General features: G+C 34.2%; 1 pseudogene; it reads left to right on the top strand.

Moving 5' to 3' along the window:
• Positions 1–225: 225 nt before the first annotated feature.
• On the top strand, positions 226–6475 carry LOC127696754 (ubiquitin-like; annotated as a pseudogene).
• Positions 6476–7081: the final 606 nt, after the last annotated feature.

Here is a 7081-nt window from a genome sequence, read left to right as displayed (position 1 = left end):
AAGTCCAATATAAAAGTCTATCTTAAACCAACTGTCATGCCTTCGTCACAAACTAGTTAATCGCTAAGACAGTTTTCATTGTAAAATAGAGGCTTTTATGCCTTCTCTTGTTGCTGAATGGAAATAAGGAGACCATTGTACTAATTAATAAGCTTCAGGTTCTATAGATTGGCAGATAATTAGCTATTATAATCCAATTCTTCTGGTCCAGCCTACTTCACAGCCATGTTGAACTTTGCCTGCCATCTTGGTCTTGCCTTGGCCTTCTCCTTCATCCTTGTGTTTATGGTGACTTCCCAGGTTCCTACCTAAGACTTTTTCCCTCTCTTTGTGCACAGAAGTCCCACCTTTTCCTCTCCTCGAGAGCTCTAGGCTGTGCAGCTCTTTATTGACCAATCATAAGGTGGGAGAGAACAACATTTTACAAAGCACTGAGACAGGAGATGCTTCACAATAATGACAATACCAAAATTTGGACTGCAACCATGGGTACAGATATCAGCGTTCAAATGCACACAGCACAAAAATACCCCCATGATTTCTCTAAGAGAAGTTAAAGAAACACCTGATGTAGGTATTTCAGGTAGACCTTTACCAAGTTCTTATCCATATTTTTCTATTAAAATTTGGCTATATATAATCTTGTTGTGCTATCTTTTTATCTATTATAAAAAGGTACCTGCACAAAAATCATCTTTCATATGTTTTCATTCACTGTTAATTAAATACATGTAAGATATGAACATATTAAACATAACATTTTAATGGAAAAATGTAATCATGGAAGAGTCAAGATGGCACATGCTACCAAGACTTACAACCTGAATTTGGTCCTTAGTACACACATAGTGGAAAGAAAGATCTTACATTTATAGCTGAACATATAAAATAAATAAATACAAATAAAATCAAAATAATATATACTTAAAGTTTATGATACTACAAGCTACCATAAAAACTACTTTGTGTTTTTTAGCATATGGGATGACTTCAAAACTCAAACTTATTTAGGATTTATTTCCTTGGGCAACAAGACTTTTTCAGTAACAAGGACATAATGTACAGGGAAAAAGGCTTGATTTATGGAAAGATGACTTATTTTATAGGAGCTTACTATCCCTTAGAGCTAACAAGCTCATTGAGGAAAAGGGTGAAAAAATGGTAAGATCTTAAAATCTAGCACTGATCCAATGTTTCACAAAGGCAGGATGAAAACAGTAGCTTGTGAAAAATGAGGAAAGGGCAACATAAATTGTGGTGCTGGAGTCAAAAGGAAAACAGCCACAGAACACAGCATCTTCCCAGAGACAGGTGCTCTTAACTCTGGTGTTGTCTTTGCCATTTATAAGTAGTACACCCTTAACTTGGTAAGTCAATGACCTAGAGTGTTTTCTTAATTCAAAAACAGATACAACTAAAGAGCACACCACCTTTAGCATGCATATTTTAAATTACCATTCTATCAAAACTAGAAGTTAAAATGATATTTTCCTTGAAGCATATCTAAATAACTTCTAATCTTAAATCATCCACAATCACCAAAGGGTTTGTTCAGTTCATGTTTTCAAGCATCATGATTGTAAATTTTCCTTTAGCTTAAAAACATAACAAAAATATTCTCATCTTGGATCCTCTCACCTAACACCAATTCCATTCAAAAGTAGCATACCATTTGTTATAGACTGATAAGTCTAAAATCATGCCTTCTGATTTTTTTCAGTGATTACAAATCAGCACAGATACATGGATTGTTTAATCTGGAGATCAAGAAAACTCTCTGTGAATATGAATTTATATTTTTGTTTGAAAACAAAACACAACTTCCACTTTAAAAATGTTTGTTTGTTTTTTAAGAGATAAATATATCCTCAATTTCTCAAGTAAATAAGAGATACAATAAAATAAGGAATGTGACTGTGGAGAAAGGTTTTGAGAAAAGAAAGTGAGGCTTTTGATCTGCCTGGTAGACACTGACTATATTTGGGAAAAATCACAGAGGACTTTTCAGTCATCCATAAATACAGAATACAGTGATTAAAAGATTTATTTGTCACAGTAAACAAAATAGGGTTAAAATTAAATACCTGACCATTTCCAAATATAGTAGTCAATGCCTACCATCTCAGCACTTGGGGAGCAGAGGTAGAAAGATCATGAGTCCAAGACAACTCTAGGCTTCATAATGAAACAATATCTCAAAAACATTTTTTAAAAAATTCAAAATGCAAACAACTTAGGCATATAATTTAGGAATCACCAAGTTTAAGCTCCACGATGCTGTTGAAGGAAAAAGTCTTCAGTCTTTCCTAAAGGGAAAAAGCTTTTTTCTGGAGAAAATGGCCTCCACTCTCAGGTGTAGCTGCAGGTACCTTCCTGGGCCTATGGCTCAGGGTACCATATCTTTATTTACTTCTGCCTTGATACTTGAATGTATCTTTCTCAAATTCCATAATATGTCTGAGCCAAGATTACTTGTAATGTTATGAGATTCATTTTCTTTTATTGTACTTTTTTATTTTACTAGAATTATTAGACTTTTTTCTACCACTAATTACTCTTGTAGAAACAATTTTTCTGAGAATAGAAGCCAGAACAACGTTGCTTATACAAAAGTTGTTTCAGTGAGTATCAGGAGAATGTGTTTTTTATAAATTCCAACAATGAGCCACAGCCATCACCACAACATGAGTCTTTGTTTCCTTGTCAATGAGAGGTATGGGGAATAAATGAAAATAAAATTCAACTCACCCAGAAATGAAATGTATTCAGTCATAGCATTTATAGATGAGTCATTCAACAAACCTGTCATGTAACAAATGGCTACATTCCTCAAAGATGGAAAGTTTTGGTCTTTGTTACCTATCCGAGGATCTCTAAAAACAATCATATCTGTTTTGAGGCAATCAAAAGCATGAGTCTGACTGATTTAAAATTTTATATGATTTTGATTGTTGATAATTCAATAATGTAAGCATAATGCACCAATATCTCAATACACTTACCTATCAGAAGAAATGTCTTAATGATTGAAAAATAAGCAAAACCTGGATTGTCTAGTATTTATTTGGCTGTCAGCTTTTTATATTTAATAAGAGTTCACATTATACTGTTTCTCAGATAAGTTAAATTCAGACACATGATCCAGAGAAAGAAGGATTCTATCATGTGTATATTAAATCAAAGACTACCCAATAGTTTCATCGAAGTTTATGGTATGTTCTTAGTATGAAAGAACCTGTTAAGACTCATGGGTTTATGACTTCTTATGGTACTGGTGATATTAGGAGTAAATGTCCAGAAGTAGACCCTAGATGGAGTAAGTGAATTTTTAATAGTATGAATTCTGTGACTGTACTCTCTTCTAATTCCTTCCTGTCACTCTGCAAGCTGTCTACTGTGGATGATTAACTTACCTCTACTTGCTCCCATTGCAGTGAGTGATAATCATTTCCCCAAGTGTTCAGGTCCACTCAAATATGGACCATGCCCTCTGTAACTTTGACCCAAATAAATCATTTCCCTTAAGATGTTAATGGTAAATATTTTCTCAATGTGACAAGAAAGATAATATACTCTTTCCTAGAGCATTACCAACCATTAAAAGAACTAAAGACATTAATTATCTACATATTTTTCTATTGATTTTCTTTTAAAACAAAATTGAATTATCATAACCTGTAACTGGAAATGTTACAGTCCGTGGTGTAACATTACTGTTATTTACCTACATGGTCAAATTGTAAAACTATCTAAAAAACTATGTTTATATCTATAGACCTGGGCTGTCAAAAGCCCTGGTCAGAGAGAGTTCTTTTTGCATTGATACAACAATCAGTTCATAAACCCATAGATCATCAAATTGAAGAAAATAATTGACTATGAGCAGACAGGCCTAAATGGAACAACTGTGCCAAGGTTCCTACAAAGGCTTAGCAAGGGTCATTAAAGAAGAAAGACAAAGAACATAAGAGTCAGAGGCCATATGTGACTACAGTAAACAAAACTGCTGTCTTGTCCAGGAAATTATAGTAAAAATTGATGCCTGCCTAAAATAAAGCCAATGAACATTCCTGTACAGATGAGGGTGGAGATCACAAGACCCCACTTCTACTAAGAAGGTTTTGGAAGTTGATGACAATTGGGGAGGGAGTTATAAATTTGTGTGTGAGACAATTGATAGTGTCCAAGTTCTGGCAGATGTCCTATGTAAATGTAGGGTGCACTAATTGAACTTCATTGATTACTTAAAAATGGATGCGAATAGCACACAGAGCTGGGAAGAGGCTCTTGGTGGAGAGGAGAAATTAGGCTGTTTATGATCAGATAGACATTCTCAAAGAATACGTTTAACACTTAAAATAACAGTAAGAATAGGCTTGAAATCTATTATTTTGTAGGTATGTTAGTTTAGGTGAAACTTATTGTTAAGTAAAAATATTCTGTCATGAAATGGTTTAGGATATAATGCTAAATATATTGTTTATTTATAATTGCTAGGAAGAAAAAAATGACCATATAGGTTATGATAGTAACTGATTTACGTTTACTTGTTGTAGTATTTGTCTTATGATTCCTAAAAGCTTTACTAAAAATACAGTAAGGGGAAATCATTTGAAATGTAAATAAATTATATCGAATAAAAAAAATAATGAAAACATGAAAAAAAATAAATAAATGCATGCTAAATGTTATATGAAATACATACCTCCATGGAAAGCTAAGCTATTGAGAATATATAGCTACTTTATAGAAAATCAGGTACAAATTCTGTATGTAAGTTTGGATATTTAGACCTTGTGTTTGATATTTGATTAATTAAAATAAAATGTAGATTGAAGAATAATAGACTAAGCATGAAGAATAATTTGGTGGTTAAGAGAGCCTGCCTCTCTTCTGAAGGATCTAAATTTGGTTTCTAGCACCCACGTTATATGCCTCCAACCAGCTGCAATGGTAGCTCCAGGGCACTTGATTCTAGACTCTTAGGTACTCACACACATAAACATAAGCAATTATAGTTTTCAAAGCATTGACATGATACTGAAATAAAATGTAACAAGAAATTCTCCATTCAATGTCCTTGTAGAATATTCTCTATTCACATTTTCAACTTCGTTTTCTAAAATCAGAATAGTTTTGTAGTAGTCCTCTATATTATTATTAAGGAGAATAAGATCTGACATTTTATTTGAATTTATAAGATGGCAGTACATAAAAACAAAATACCAACCCTTTCATACAAAATATACATGTGATCTTTTGTAAAGCAACAATTTATCCTTAATAGTTTAGGTTATCCTGAAGACATGTAATTTATATACTTCCTTATGTTTTCATAGAACCTCTGTTTGTACATTCAGTATCAATATTATTATGTTTTCAGTAAAACTTTTGAGTATCTAAAACAAATCCTCTACAAACTGCTGCATACCCATTTATAGGCATGAGAAACACAGTTCTGTAGTTAGTGACACAAAGAAAATTTTGTTGAAAATCATTACTTTTATGAAAAGATTGTTTTTTACTAGAAGAAACAAAATATTGAAGAAATTGACAACCACTTCCATGCTCAATAAGATGATCCATATGTTCCTATGCTAAGAACTAAATACACAGACATAGGGACCTGATGCCATCCTGTTGTACTTTTTTAAAAAGAACTGTGTCCAGAAAATGACCTTTTTATGGATGCCATTTTCTTGCTCTCCAATTGATGTAAGATATTAGGAGGAATAAATCAATATCATCACAGTAAAAACTGATAATTCAAATGTAAGCTGTGTCAGTCTTTCAAAACATTTTGAGGAAAAGTTTGGGAGGATTGTTTTGTCTAAACACCAACAATTGGAAAAACTAAGCTTATTTTGAAACATAGCATAAATGATGTTAAACTGTTAAGATTATTAACTAAGAAATTATAGCAAGAGATCCCCACCTTAAAAGTTCTCATAAGTCTGAATTTTGACAATCACTGCAATACTCATTATCATTTAATTTCCTAATAGAGGTCCTCAGCCTATATTTTAGTATCTGTACACAAATTTTATTTTCGTTGTCATTATGCTTGTTACTTATGTTTCAAGCAGATCTTCATGAAGACCCTAAAGGGCAAAACCATCACTCTTAAGATGGAGCCCAGTGACACCACTGAGAATGACAAGGACAGGATCCAAGACAAGGAAGGCATCCCACCTTAACATCAGAGGCTGATAGTCACCAGCAAACAGCTGGAGGATGGTGGCACCCGGTCCTATACTACAACATCCAGAAAGAGTCCACCTTGTACCTGATGCTGCATCTGCATGGTGGCATCATCCAGTCATCCCTCTGTCAGCTTGCCCAGAAGTACAACTGTGACAAAATGATCTGCTGCAAGTGACATGCATACTTGCACCCTTGTACAGGCAACTGCAACAAGAAGTGTAGCCATACCAACAACCTGAGCCCCAAGAAGAAGGTCATACCTGGCCTGTGACCTTGGGACCAAGTAAAGTCCTCTTCCATCCACTGGAACAGTAAAAAAAAAAATGCAAGAGGACAGAAATCTTTTGTATCTTTGCATTGTTCTTCATGTCCTCTCCAAAGTTACAACTTTTTGTGATATTCAGGATTTAAATATTTATTTTAAATAATTTGTCTTAAATCTCTATATAAAATAGTTCAAAGGACCATAATGTAGAGTTTCCATTCTGAAAAAAAAAGTATTTACATAAGAACATTGAACTGTGTTGTATAAAATGAAAGAAAGAACCAGGATATGTTTGGTGGAAGTGCAGTATGGTGAGGTAGGAGGAGTGCCTCTGTGGGCCCTTGATGATGCGTCCCTTCCTCCTGAGGTACCAGCCATGAGAAGGATATAGTATAGAATAGAGTTTATTTAGGACATTGGAGGGGAATTGAGTGAGTATAGACAGAGAGAAAGGGAGGGGGAGTAGGTGACAAGGAGAAGGGGCAGAGAGTAAGAGCTTAAGACAGTAAGAGGGCAAGAGAGTGAGGTAGGAGCAAACAGCCTCGTTTATAGTTAGTACCTGGCTGTTGCTAGGCAACTGTGGGGGACAGCCTACAATGAATGCTAATACAC

The sequence above is a fragment of the Apodemus sylvaticus genome, chromosome 11 (genome assembly GCF_947179515.1).
Source record: "Apodemus sylvaticus chromosome 11, mApoSyl1.1, whole genome shotgun sequence".
In the NCBI taxonomy this organism is placed as follows: Eukaryota; Metazoa; Chordata; class Mammalia; order Rodentia; family Muridae; genus Apodemus; species Apodemus sylvaticus.
Note: the sequence above shows the minus strand (reverse complement) of the source record. Positions and strands in the feature narration are given on the sequence as shown.